General features: G+C 45.6%; 1 protein-coding gene across 4 annotated transcripts in view; it reads right to left on the bottom strand.

Annotated features, from left to right (window-relative positions):
• The window catches only part of lzts2a (leucine zipper, putative tumor suppressor 2a), a 184822-nt gene that overhangs the window by 120757 nt on the left and 51494 nt on the right, over positions 1-12571 (bottom strand). For 2 of the 4 annotated variants that reach the window (XM_041209380.1, XM_041209379.1), the window contains exon 3: positions 10812-11030. The exons of the other annotated variants lie outside the window; for them this stretch is intronic. The gene's annotated coding sequence lies outside the window, so the exon portion shown is untranslated. The remainder of the gene's footprint in view (positions 1-10811; positions 11031-12571) is intronic. 4 annotated transcript variants of the gene reach the window in all.

Genomic DNA, 12571 nt, shown 5'->3' with positions numbered 1-12571 from the left:
GCTGGAATTGGCGGAAATGGCGGAGGATGATCCTTTGAAGGCGGAGGCTGGTGGGGTGATAAGTGAGGACAAGGGGGACCCTATCATGTTTCTGGGAGGGAGGAGAAGGAGTGAGGACGGATGCGCGGGAGATGGGCCATACACGGTTGAGGGCCCTGTCAACGACCGTAGGTGGAAAACCTCGGTTAAGGAAGAAGGAGGACATGTCAGAGGAACTGTTTTTGAAGGGAGCATCATCGGAACAGATGCGATGGAGGCGAAGGAACTGAGAGAATGGGATGGAGTCCTTACAGGAAGCGGGGTGTGAGGAGCTGTAGTCAAGGTAGCTGTGTGAGTCGGTAGGCTTGTAATGGATATTGGTGGACAGTCTATCACCAGAAATTGAGACAGAGGTCAAGGAAGGGAAGGGAAGTGTCAGAGATGGACCACGTGAAAATGATGGAGGGGTGGAAATTGGAAGCAAAGTTAATAAATTTTTCCAGGTCCAGACAAGAGCATGAAGTAGCACCGAAGTAATCATCGATGTACCAGAGAAAGAGTTGTGGAAGGGGGCCGGAGTAGAACTGGAACAAGGAATGTTCCACATACCCCATAAAGAGACAGGCATAGCTAGGGCCCATGTGAGTACGCATAGCCACACCTTTTATTTGGAGGAAATGAGAGGAGTTGAAGGAGAAATTGTTCAGTGAGAGAACAAGTTCAGCCAGACGGAGGACAGTAGTGGTGGATGGGGATTGTTCGGACCTCTGTTCGAGGAAGAAGCAGAGAGCCCTCAGACCATCCCGGTGGGGGATGGAGGTGTAGAGGGATTGGACGTCCATGGTGAAGAGGAGGCGGTTGGGGGCAGGGAACTGGAAATTGTTGATATGATGTAGGGTGTCAGAAGAATCATGGATGTAGGTGGGAAGGGACTGGACAAGGGGAGACAGAATGGAGTCAAGAAAGCAAGAACTGAGTTCCGTGGGGCAGTAACAGGCTGACACGATCGGTCTGCCGGGACATTTCTGTTTGTGGATTTTGGGTAGGAGGTAGAAGCGGGCAGTCTGAGGTTGGGAGACCATGAGGTTGGAAGCTGTGGAAGGAAGATCTCCAGAGGAGATGAGGTCAGTGACAGTCCTGGAAACAATGGCTTAATGTTCAGTGGTGGGTTCATGGTCCAGGGAGAGGTAGGAGGAAGTGTCTGCGAGTTGATGCTCAGCCTCTGTGAGGTAGAGGTCAGTGCGCCAGACAACAACAGCACCACCCTTGTCAGCAGGTTTGGATCTGAGAGAACGGAGTGCAGCAAGTTCAGAGAGAGACAGGTTAGAGTGGGTGAGAGAAGCAGAGAAATTGAGACGACTAATGTCACGTCGACAGTTCTCAATGAAAAGATCAAGAGAAGGTAAGAATCCAGAGGGAGGGGTCCAGGTGGAGGGAGAATATTGGAGGCGTCCAAGGACCCAAACACTCCTTTCAAGTGAAGCAGCATTTCACTTGCACTTCCCTCAATTTAGTCTACTGCATTCGCTGCTCCCAATGCGGTTTCCTCGACATTGGAGAGACCAAACGCAGACTGGGTGACCGCTTCGCGGAACACCTTTGGTCTGTCTGCAAGCATGACCCAGACCTCCCTGTCGCTTGCCATTTCAACACTCCACCCTGCTCTCATGCCCACATGTCCTTCCTTGGCTTGCTGCATTGTTCCAGTGAAGCTCAACACAAACCGAAGGAACAGCACCTCATCTTCCGACTAGGCACTTTACAGCCTTCCAGACTGAATATTGAGTAGAACAATTTTAGATCATGAACTCTCTCCTCCATCCTCACCTCCTTTCCGATCCCACCGCCACCCCCCCCAACCCTTACTTTTTCCAATAAGTTATATAGATTTTTCTTTTCCCACCTATTTCCATTATTTTTAAATGTATTTCCATCCATTGTTTTATCTCTAACTTTTAGCCTGTTTCGATTCCTTCCCTTCCCCCCACCCCCACTAGGGCTATCTGTACCTTGCTCGTCCTGCTTTCTACCCTTAATTAGTACTTTCCTTAGATAATATCACGACCTTAAACACCTCTTTGTCCTTTTGTCTGTGACATCTTTTGGCTATCTCCACCTATCACTGGCCCTCTATCTAGCTCTACCCACACACCCACCCACCCCACCCCTTAAACCAGCTTATATTTCACCTCTTTTCTATTTTTCCTTAGTTCTGTTGAAGAGTCATACGGACTCGAAACATTAACTATGTTCCTCTCCGCAGATGCTGCCAGACCTGCTGAGTTTTTCCAGGTATTTTTATTTTTGTTTTGGATTTCTAGCATCCGCAGTTTTTTGCTTTTATCTCAGTAATCAATGAAACCTGGACTATTAATTCCTTAGAATGCAAGCTCAAATACCATCACAGCAGTTTGCTAATTTAAATTCTGTTTAAAAAAAAGCAGCCATCAGTAAAGGTGATCCTGACGATATTGGAAGGGAAGGAATTCTGCTACCCTTACCCAAGCTCTCTGGCACATGGTTTCAATTCCAAGCCAACACGGTTGATTCTTAGCTGCCTTGTGAAGCAGCCCCACAAAGTCACTCAGCTCAAACAAACCACTAGAAAGGCAGCTGTGGCTCAAGAACAACTACCAGGGGACTAGGAATGGGCAATGAGTATCAGACTTGCCAGCGATGCCCAATGACAATGACTTTTTTTTGAATTAAAGATGCATTTATCACCCGAGACTTTCAGAGGAGGGAAACATAAAATATTGGGTTTTCATCATTCTAACTCCACAAATGTAAGGTAAACAGAATTAACCATTAAAGGGTACAGGGTGCACAGTGACCTACAGCCTCCAAACAGCATCGAAGCACTCAGTTGAGTTTGAGATAGTGCATGCGTTATGGATATCATTTTTTTTAAATGAACTACTTAAACTGCAGAGTTGTTCCTGCTGAACTACTTACGGTATGCACAGGTTAATGTACAGCTCTCAGTATCCAATCAGTTCCCTCATGTAAGTGGCTGTAGCCAGTGGGATGATAAGAGTAACTAAGGAGAAACAGTCTCCACTGTCCAAGGCCCCCCCCCCCATTACTGAACTCACTGCTGGACACTTTCATCAGGCCTGTTAGCACCACCTTATGGCAATTCAGCAAAACTTCACCCACTGTAAGGAAGCTGCAAAAAATCTCATGCCAGTCTATTTGTTTCTGTATTTGTTTTGTTTTGCATTTTATCATTTGTATGTTTGTATATATTTGCATGTGTACCTGTATGTCAGTGTATATCGGTGTAAGGAATGTCGCACAACTCCACCCCAGCCTCAACTCATCTGCTACTATAATCCTCAACCATGCCATTGCTCAGCTATTCCAATGCTCTCTTGGCTGGCCTCTCGCCTTCCTCTATCTGTAAACTAAAGTCTGCTGCTAGCACCCTAACTTGCGCCGAGTCCCATTACCCCCCCCCCCCCCCAGTCCTCACTGACCAGCAACGGCTCGCTATCCGGCAACACCGCGATTTTAAAATCCTCACGATTGTGTTGAAATCTATCGCTGACTTCAGCCCCGCCCGGTCTCTGTAGTTCCCTCCGGACCCACAACCCTCTGAATCTCTGCGCTCCTCCATTTCTAGCCTCTCATGCATCCCCAGTTTCCACCCTTTCACCAGTGGGAACTGTCTTCAGCTGCCTAAGCACTAAGCTCTGGGTTTCTCTTCTTAAACCACTCTACGTCTCTCTCTCTCTCTCCTCCTTTAAGACACTCCCTAAAATCCACCTCCTTAACTAAGCTTCTGATCACTCATCCTAATACATCTTTTTCAAAGCAGGGAAGCAAGTACAAAAGCAAAACAGTTTTGCTAAAAGCTTTTACAAAATACTAGTTAGACCCCAGCTGAATTAACACTCCATTCTGGGCAGCAGACTTTAGAAAGGATGCCAAGGTCTTAGAGAGGGTGCAGAGGAGATCTTTTCTTTTAATTTGTTTGTTCCTGGGATGTGGGCGTCGCTGGCAAGGCCAGCATTTATTGCCCATCCCTAGTTGCCCTTAAGAAGGTGGCGGTGAGCTGCCTTCTTGAACCGCTGCAGTCCCTGTGGAGTAGGGACACCCACAGTGCTGTTCAGGGAGGGAGTTCCAGGATTTTGGTCCAGTGACAGTGAAGGAACAGCGCTGTACAGAGTTGGATTGCAGCCTGAAATCATCAACTTTTAAAAATGGAATTGGATAAATGTTTGAAAGGGAGAAAATTTCACATATGTAGGGAAACAGTAGAACCAACCTTGATGGGCTGAGTGGTTTCATTTTGTGCTTTATCATTGTATGAGGACTGGCAACAAATTGTGTCTGATAATGCTCCTGTGGAGCACCTTTGGGTATTTTTATCACGTTAAAGGGGCTATATCAATGCAAGTTGCCTTGTATCTCAGCACTTTGTGTATACCTGTCCTAGTTTGCATTGTCCATTGCTCTAACTCCAGGTTACAACTTGCCCTTTGACCCCACTCCCATTAGTCACTAAGACGTGGTTAAAACTGTATTGCCCTCTGACCTCTCTACCCATTCCCTCAAAAACCTCCTACTTACTTACGTTGTTGATTTCTGGTATTCCCTTTCATTCCTTCCCATCTCCTGTTTGGTGTCCTATCACACCTCTCCCTCACAACAAATATCTTTCAACATTAGGATCGCGAGATCCATGCAACTGCAATGACTTACATGTAGATGTGCTTGTCGATATATTCTTACACACAGACATAGATTTGTATATCCGGGAGGGAAGGATGGAAAGAGAGGGATTAAAGGAGAAAAGTTGCATCTCTATGTACTTTTAGTAAAGGTACAACTCACCCTCTAAAGCATCTCAACCTCAATGAGTTACTTTGAAGTGGAATTACAACTATGTTGGGAAACCTGTTTGTGGGTGTGCGCGTGTCTCCCCATCTATTGGCCTGTTCACAGTTTGTATTGGCAGACCTTCCAACCTGGAGTCAAAGCTTATAGGTTGAAGACACAAGCATGTACTGAAGGTCTGAGGGTTGTAGGCTGCAGACTCAAGTGTTGCTTTAGGCACCCGCACACCGCCCACCAAAAATAATCTGCTTTGCCACTAATTCCTCATTTATCTTGGTCAATGCAAAATACTAGATAAGTGTATATTTCTATTAAAGCTACATTGAGTTACATAGATTCTGCAGCAGAAACATATGACCCAACTGATCAATGCTCAACATGACTTTTCCAACCCTCTTCATCTCATCCGATCAACATAACCTTCTCTTGCATTCTCCTCATGTGTTTATTTAGCTTCCCCTTGGAATGCATCTATGCTATTCACCTTGACTGCTCCATGTTGGGAGAGGCCCACCTTGTTATCACATTGAGTAACAAATTTTCTCCCAAATTCCTTATTGGATATATTGGACTACCTTAGTTATAACCTTGATGATTTGGAGTCTCGCCCCCCCCCCCCCCCCCCCCCCACCTCCCCCACCCCCACCACCACAGGAGGAAACATTTTCTCTATATTAAAGTCCTTCAGAATCTTAACATCCCTACTAGGTCACCCCTGAACATTTTCTTTTCTAGAGAGAATGAATCCTAGCCTCTTCGGCCTCTCCTGCTAAGTATATCCTTACAATTCTGGCATCATCCACCCACCATTTACAGGGCACAAGTCAGGAGTATGATGGAATACTCTTCACTTGCCTGGATGAGCGCAGGTCCAACAACACTCAAGCTCAGCATTATCCAGGACAAAGCAATCTGCTGAATTGGTTTCTCCCTCCACCACCGATGCACAGTAGCAGCAGTTATACCATCTACAAGATGAACTGCAGCAACTCACCAAGGCTCCTTCAACAGCACCTTCTAAGCCCATGACCTCTACCGCATATGGGTAACCTCACCACCAGCAAGTTCCCTTCCATCCTGACTTGGAAATATATCGCTGCTCCTTCACTGTCGCTGAGTCAAAATCCTGGGACTCCTTCACTAACAGCACTCTGGGTGTAGTTGAGGGGAGGCAGTGGCATAGTGGTATTGTCACTGGACTGGTAATCCAGAGACCGAGGGTAATGCTCTGGGGACCTGGGTTGGAATCCCACCATGGCAGATGGTGGAAATTGAATTCAATAAAAATCTGGAATTAAAAGTTTAATGATGACCATGAAACCATTGTCGATTGTCATAAAAACTCATCTGGTTCATTAATATGCTTTAGGGAAGGAAATCTGCTGTCCTTACCTGGTCTGGCCAACATGTGGTTGAACTCTTAAATGCCCTCTAAACAAGGGCAATTAGGGATGGTTGATAACTTTTGGTCTAGCCAGCGACACCCTCATCCCATGAACGAATTAAAAAAACCCTACACCACACGGACTGCTGCAGTTCAAGAAGGCAGCTCACCACCACCTGCTCAAGGGTAACTAGGGATGGGTGACAAATGCTGGCCCAGACAGTGAAGCCTGGTGATCTTCTTTTGCACACTCTAATGTCTCTATCACCTTTATTTTATAAAAGTAGGCAACTATTCTGAATGGAGGTTGTCACCTTCAAACTAAGGCAATTTCAGAAGAAGACTCTTTGTCTCATATACACAAACTGTCCCCCATTCACGAATCCCTCCCAGCGGGTGCACATTGGAGGTGAAAGCAACAGAACAGATACACCGAGATAACAGAAGGGTGAAGGGGACAGTAGACACAAAGCCTACAAGCAGAAAGACAGGACTTTATCGCATGAATAAAAATAGCAATGAAGAGAAGAGCAAGCAGATATATTCCTCTTAGGGAAAAAAAATCCCAAGACCAGATTTTGAATTCATTGCACGAGCACACAGATCAAATCGCACTGTTGAGCTCCAGACTTTTGCATGCAGGGCACATACATATATAAAGAGATCAGACCCACTGCTGAGCTGCAGGAGGAGGGGCACTTAGCTACACAGCACAGCTTCACTTACTGTGTCGCTTATTCCAGATATTCTCCATTAAGTGCTTTCTTGTGTTCACTTTGTCCTTCGTAGCCTCATCTCCACTGTCAGTATGTGTTTCAATTCCTGGTTAAACCATCACTATCCCCAGTGCTAATTGTCTTTGCTGATTACAATGTGAGGAGTGTCCATTAAGTATTTAGATGTAGTTGGTTTGGGGCAAACAGTATCATTCCTAATGGTGACATCCAGAAATCTCATTCCTGACACTGGCACCCCGACTCCTCGTGCCCAACATCAGATCAAAACACTCGCGCTCCGACACCTCACACGCGACGCTTCCGACCTGACATTCGCACCCTACAGCCTCATACCCAACAGTTTGACAAAACCGACACTGGCATCCTGACATTTGTACCCACCACCTCATACCTGACAGTGACACCCTGACATCATACGCTTGAACAGTCTGTTACCCGACAGCAGTGCCTGACTGGCTACCTGTCTGTAAGAAGCCTCAGACCTTAACGTGCTAACTAAACAGACTCGCATTCGTAATTGGATGTTGGACAACTTAAAACGTTCTCTTCGGCAACACTTTTGGATATGTTCAAATCTATAATAGTACTGCTTTTGCACAATTCGAGGGGGTGTAATTTAAACGTTCACACGCTGACTGAAATTCTAATGACAATGCTTAAAAAAATAAAAGCCATATTAGGTCTGAAAACAAACCTTTAACTCTCTGATTTCCACCTTTGCTGCTCCTGGCCAAGTTCTTTGCCAGTTGTTTGTCCTCAACATGTCTCTCTCTCTCTCTCTCTCTCCTCCTCTCCAATAGCTTGGTGTTAAATGATAGAACTCACTAAGCAGGGAAATCCATCTGGGTAGCAGATGGTGCTGAAGCTGTCTGATAATGCCGGTCTTAGTCATTTCCTATTCACAGTACATCAGTGAGGAAACGGCTGGTTTCTAAGGACTGATTCACTGAGGTACGTAACTTTCATTAGCACACTAAACTCTAGCAATACTCATTGCACTGCACTCTTGAGTCATTCCAGCCCCAAGCCCCGACACCAAGTCCTGAAGGATTGTGGAGCTACTTCCCTCCCTCGTGTTTCACTTCAGCTACGATCTTCCAGGTTCTTTAAAAGCCAAGTTTAGGGTTATCCATACAACACTAGGAGGGCTTGTGATGTAGCAGGTAGCACCTCTGCCTCTGAGCCAGAAGCTCCTGGTTCGAGTCCCACCCCAGGCCTTGATGGCCAAGGAAGGTGTGCTCGTCATGCGGCCAATCAGGTTGAATATCAGCCTGCGAATCCTTCCAACACCCGCCAATGGCAGGTGGTAGGAGCGGGAGAGATTTCATGGTAGAAAGAACATTGGAGCCTCCACCATCACTATCCACAGCTCCAGGCTACAAGATGTAAAATCGTGCATTGCCACAGCGACTTGAACTCTGAGTGGACTGTAACACACCGCCACTATACAATATTAACCGATTTACCTCTTCTGGCCTTTTCAACCTGGGGGGTGGCTGCAATGTGGCTCACAGCCCTTAAGAAAGAAAGACTTGCATTTATATAGCGCCTTTCATGACCTCAGGACATCCCAAAGCACTTTACAGCCAATGGAGTCATTTTGAAGTGCAGTCCCAGTTGTAATGTATGGAAACACGGCAGCCAATTTGTGCACAGCAAGCTCCCACAAACAAAAATAGCAATTTGACAAATGGCCAATAATGACCGGATCATTTGCTTTTGGTGGTGTGGATTGAAGGATAAATATTGGCCAGGACAACCAGAGTGGGGGAGAACTCCCCAGCTCTCCTTCAAAACAGTGCCATGGAATTGTTTACAGCAGTTGAGTCCTCAATTGGGGGTCTCATCCAAGAGACTGCACCTCTTGACGGTGCAGCACTCCCTCAGTACTGCAGTGCTGGCTTACATTTTGTGCTCAAGTTTCTGAAGGGGGACTTGAATCTACAATCTTATGACTCGGGAGTGAGAGTGCTAAAAAAAAAAAGTAAAATGCCCCTGATTGGGCGTCAGGTGCGTCCATACTCTGCACCGTACGGTGCGCTAACTATAAAAAGGCTAGCATGCAGGTACAGCAAGTAATTGGGAAAGCTAATAGAATGTTATTGTTCATTACATGGGGAGTTGATATACAAAAGTAGGGAGGTTATGCCTCAATTTTCAGGGTCACATCTGGGGTAGTGTGTACAATATTGGCCTCCTTATTTAAGGAAGGATGTGAGTGCATTAGAAGCAATTCAGTGAAGGTTTACTGGACTAATACCAGGAATTGGGGGGGGTTGTCTTATGAGGTAAGGCTGGACAGGTTAGGCTTGTATCCTCTGGAGTTTAGATGAGTAAGAGGTGACTTGATTGAAATCATTAAGATCCTGAGGGGTTTTGACAGGGTGGATGTGGGAAGGATGTTTCCTCTTGTGGGAGAATCTAGAACTAGAGGTTACAGTTTAAAAATGAGGGTCACTCATTTAAGACAGATGAGGAGAATTTTTTTCTGAGTGCTCTCTTTCTCAAAAGGCAGTGGAAGCAGAGCCTTTGAATATTTTTTTAAGACAGAGATAGATAGATTCCTGATTAACAAGGGGGTGAAAGGTTAATCGGGGGGTTAGGCAGGAATGTGGTGTCGAAGTTACAATCAGAGCAGCCGTGATCTTATTGAATGGAGGAGCAGGCTCGAGGGGCTGAGTGGCCTACTCCTGCTCCGACTTCGTCCGTTTGTATAAATTTCTCAGATTAATCGGAGCCCAGCTGGATGAGATTTTTTAAATCGCTAGAAACATAGGAAATAGGAGCAGCAGTAGGCCATTTGGCCCCTCGAGTCTGTTCCACCTTTCAATTAGATCATGGATGACCTTCTACCTCAACACCATTTTCCTGCGCTATCCCTCATGTCACTTGATGCCTTTAATATCTAGAAATCTATCCATCTACGTCTTGAGCATACTGAATGACTGAACCTCCACAGCCCTCTGGGGTAGAGAATTCCAAAGATTCACCATCCTATGGATGAAGCAAATGCAATCACACACATGACTGCACCACCAGATGCGTCTCTACATATTTTTCACCGTGGGGAGGGAAGGACATGTTAAAGATAAAATAAGAAATTGAAAGCCGGGAGAACTGGAATGGAAAGTGCTCAGCAGTGTGGAAGGTCAACTGGCAAAGAGTATGTTTGCCCTCAAGATCTTGTGTCCAGGCACATTCATTTCCTGACATTAAACCAGGGACGACAATTTCAAAGCTACTCCCTAGGTTGTGAAGATCTATGCAGGACATCCAGGGTTTCCAGCTCTGGTTGGACCTATCCGGGAGATGTCGGTGGACAGCGGTGATGTGGTGTGAGCGGGTTCTAAGGGAGAGGAAAACAAACCAATCTGAATTAAGCAGGGAGGGTGAATAATGATTCAGGTTTAAAGGGGAAACCCTTCACTCACTCCTGCGGGCTTGGTGTGCAATCCGATGTCATGGTTTCAACCAGGGGTACTAAAAACTGCTAAAACCAAAGAGGAAATATTTTATCGCTCTCGTTCTCTCTCCCCATCTCATGTGTTTTTGACGGAATGAAGCGACCCAAACCCCCCAGCTCGTGTCCATTGCACTCGGTCAAACGCTTGCTGCTCACGCCCGATCCCTCAATGAAACATAAACCCCCAAAAATCCCATCACGGCCCGCTTAAGATCCCAGCTAATCGATCCTCCTGGCTTGCCTTTCGGTTTAAGGTTCGAATTTGATTGGGTGGTGTTGCCCTGGATGTGATGTCACCGTGTGACACTGCCTCACGATGGGACTAGTAGTTTCTTTCCCGTTCTTGGTGGCTGATGGCGATGAATCATGGGATCGATTTGTTTAAAATATTGTTTTTTAAAATCACCTGGATCGCTTCCGTTGACCACCGGGAGGTTGATGACGATTCCAGTAAACTCCCAGCCATTCCGGGAGGGGTTGGTAACCCTAGCGACGTCGCAAGGTTGGGAAAGGTGCTACAGAAATGCAACTTTGCTCTTTCTTTTCCAGAAAAATCGAATCACTCCCAATTTATTGTCCATTAGAAATTAATTTCTGGCACGTTGCTCGTTCATCGAAAAAAAAGCTACATATAAATGAACAATAAAAGACAGAAAATTACCCTACCACAAAAGTCTAACTTTGATTAAATTAATGTACTGGAATAGTATTTAACCTGCCCCAAAAGGGTCTCTGGCCAAAACTTAACCTGTATTTCTCTTTACAGATGCTGCCTAACGTGCTACATATTTCCGGTATTTTCAATTTGTTTATTGCTATTTGCACCATCAGCTGGGTCGTCTTTTGCCAGGGTCAGTTTTGCAGGAGGCTCTGTCTCTCTCGCTCTCTCTCTCGAGGGTTCATCTCCAAAGCCATCTAAAAAGGGCTCAGTGACCTGCCCAATCTTAAAGCTGAGAGACAATCTGAAGGGTTGCCACGTATTTCTATCCACATAAAGGGAGGAGGAAATTCTGGGGAAAATGCGATCTTGCAGTCAGCAGCAAAGCCCCTGCCCACAAAGTTCCAACGACCTCCGTGTCACGGATTTCCCCTTTCCCAACACCAGTTTCAATCTATAGATAAAAACAAAACAAACTGCGGATGCTGGAAATCCAAAACAAAAACTGAAACAGAAACACCTGGAAAAACTCAGCAGGTCTGGCAGCATCGGCAGAGAAGAGTACACTTGAAGTTTCGAGTCCTCGTGACCCTTCAACAGAACATGAGGACTCGAAACATCAACTATGCTCTCCTCCGCCGATGTTGCCAGACCTGCTGAGTTTTTCCAGGTATTTCTGTTTCTGTTTTTGTTTCAGTTTCAATCTGTTGCCAAGGCATCCAGCCAGCAGTGATGTCACAAAGCAGGGTAACAACCAATCACTTTGAAGTATTCCCACAGACAGAAAAACCGGGAAGTGAAGACCACAGAATCCTTTCATTCAGTTTTCATCTTAAATTTTGCAAACAGCAGAATAAATAATTGGCACATAGACACACGGGATTTAGGTACTAACTAAAGTATCGTAACCAAATATTTTAAAAATCCAGTGAAATTTAGAAATTTAGAAATTTGTTGACATTCAACAAATATAAAGTTACCTTTTTGGGGGCCGGGGAGGATGTTTAACAGTAATTATGAATTTAGTACATCTTTAAAAACTCGGTTACGCTTCATTCAACGAAGTGTAACTTTTTCAATAGTTTTTACAGTGAGACTAAGTGTACAAGGGTGGAGGTTCTCATCAGTTCAGTGATTTCTAATTGATTACATTTTTGGAGGGCCTCAATAGCACACCCTTTGGTCTGACAGTGACTCCTGGATTTCTATATTTCACTGCGCACGTGCGGACTCCAGAAGCTGCTGTCAGTTTCAGGGGAGTGAAATCCAGACCGTGAACTTCTGATTGTGACTGGAGTATTTCCTATTCAGAGATGGGCAATCCTCAACTACCGCAACCTTGCCCAGTTATCAATAATGTATCATTTGCCTTGGCAGCCGCTGTTCAAATGTGGAAGTCGTTGCGAAGCAGCTTTTGGCAACTTTCCAGAGGTTAGAGAGTCCCCGCTGGTCTCCCCCTCCCTTAACGCTGTTGCTGAGAGTAGCTGTTACATGGTCTCTATTACTAC

The sequence above is a fragment of the Carcharodon carcharias genome, chromosome 17 (genome assembly GCF_017639515.1).
Source record: "Carcharodon carcharias isolate sCarCar2 chromosome 17, sCarCar2.pri, whole genome shotgun sequence".
Classification (NCBI taxonomy): domain Eukaryota; kingdom Metazoa; phylum Chordata; class Chondrichthyes; order Lamniformes; family Lamnidae; genus Carcharodon; species Carcharodon carcharias.
Note: the sequence above shows the minus strand (reverse complement) of the source record. Positions and strands in the feature narration are given on the sequence as shown.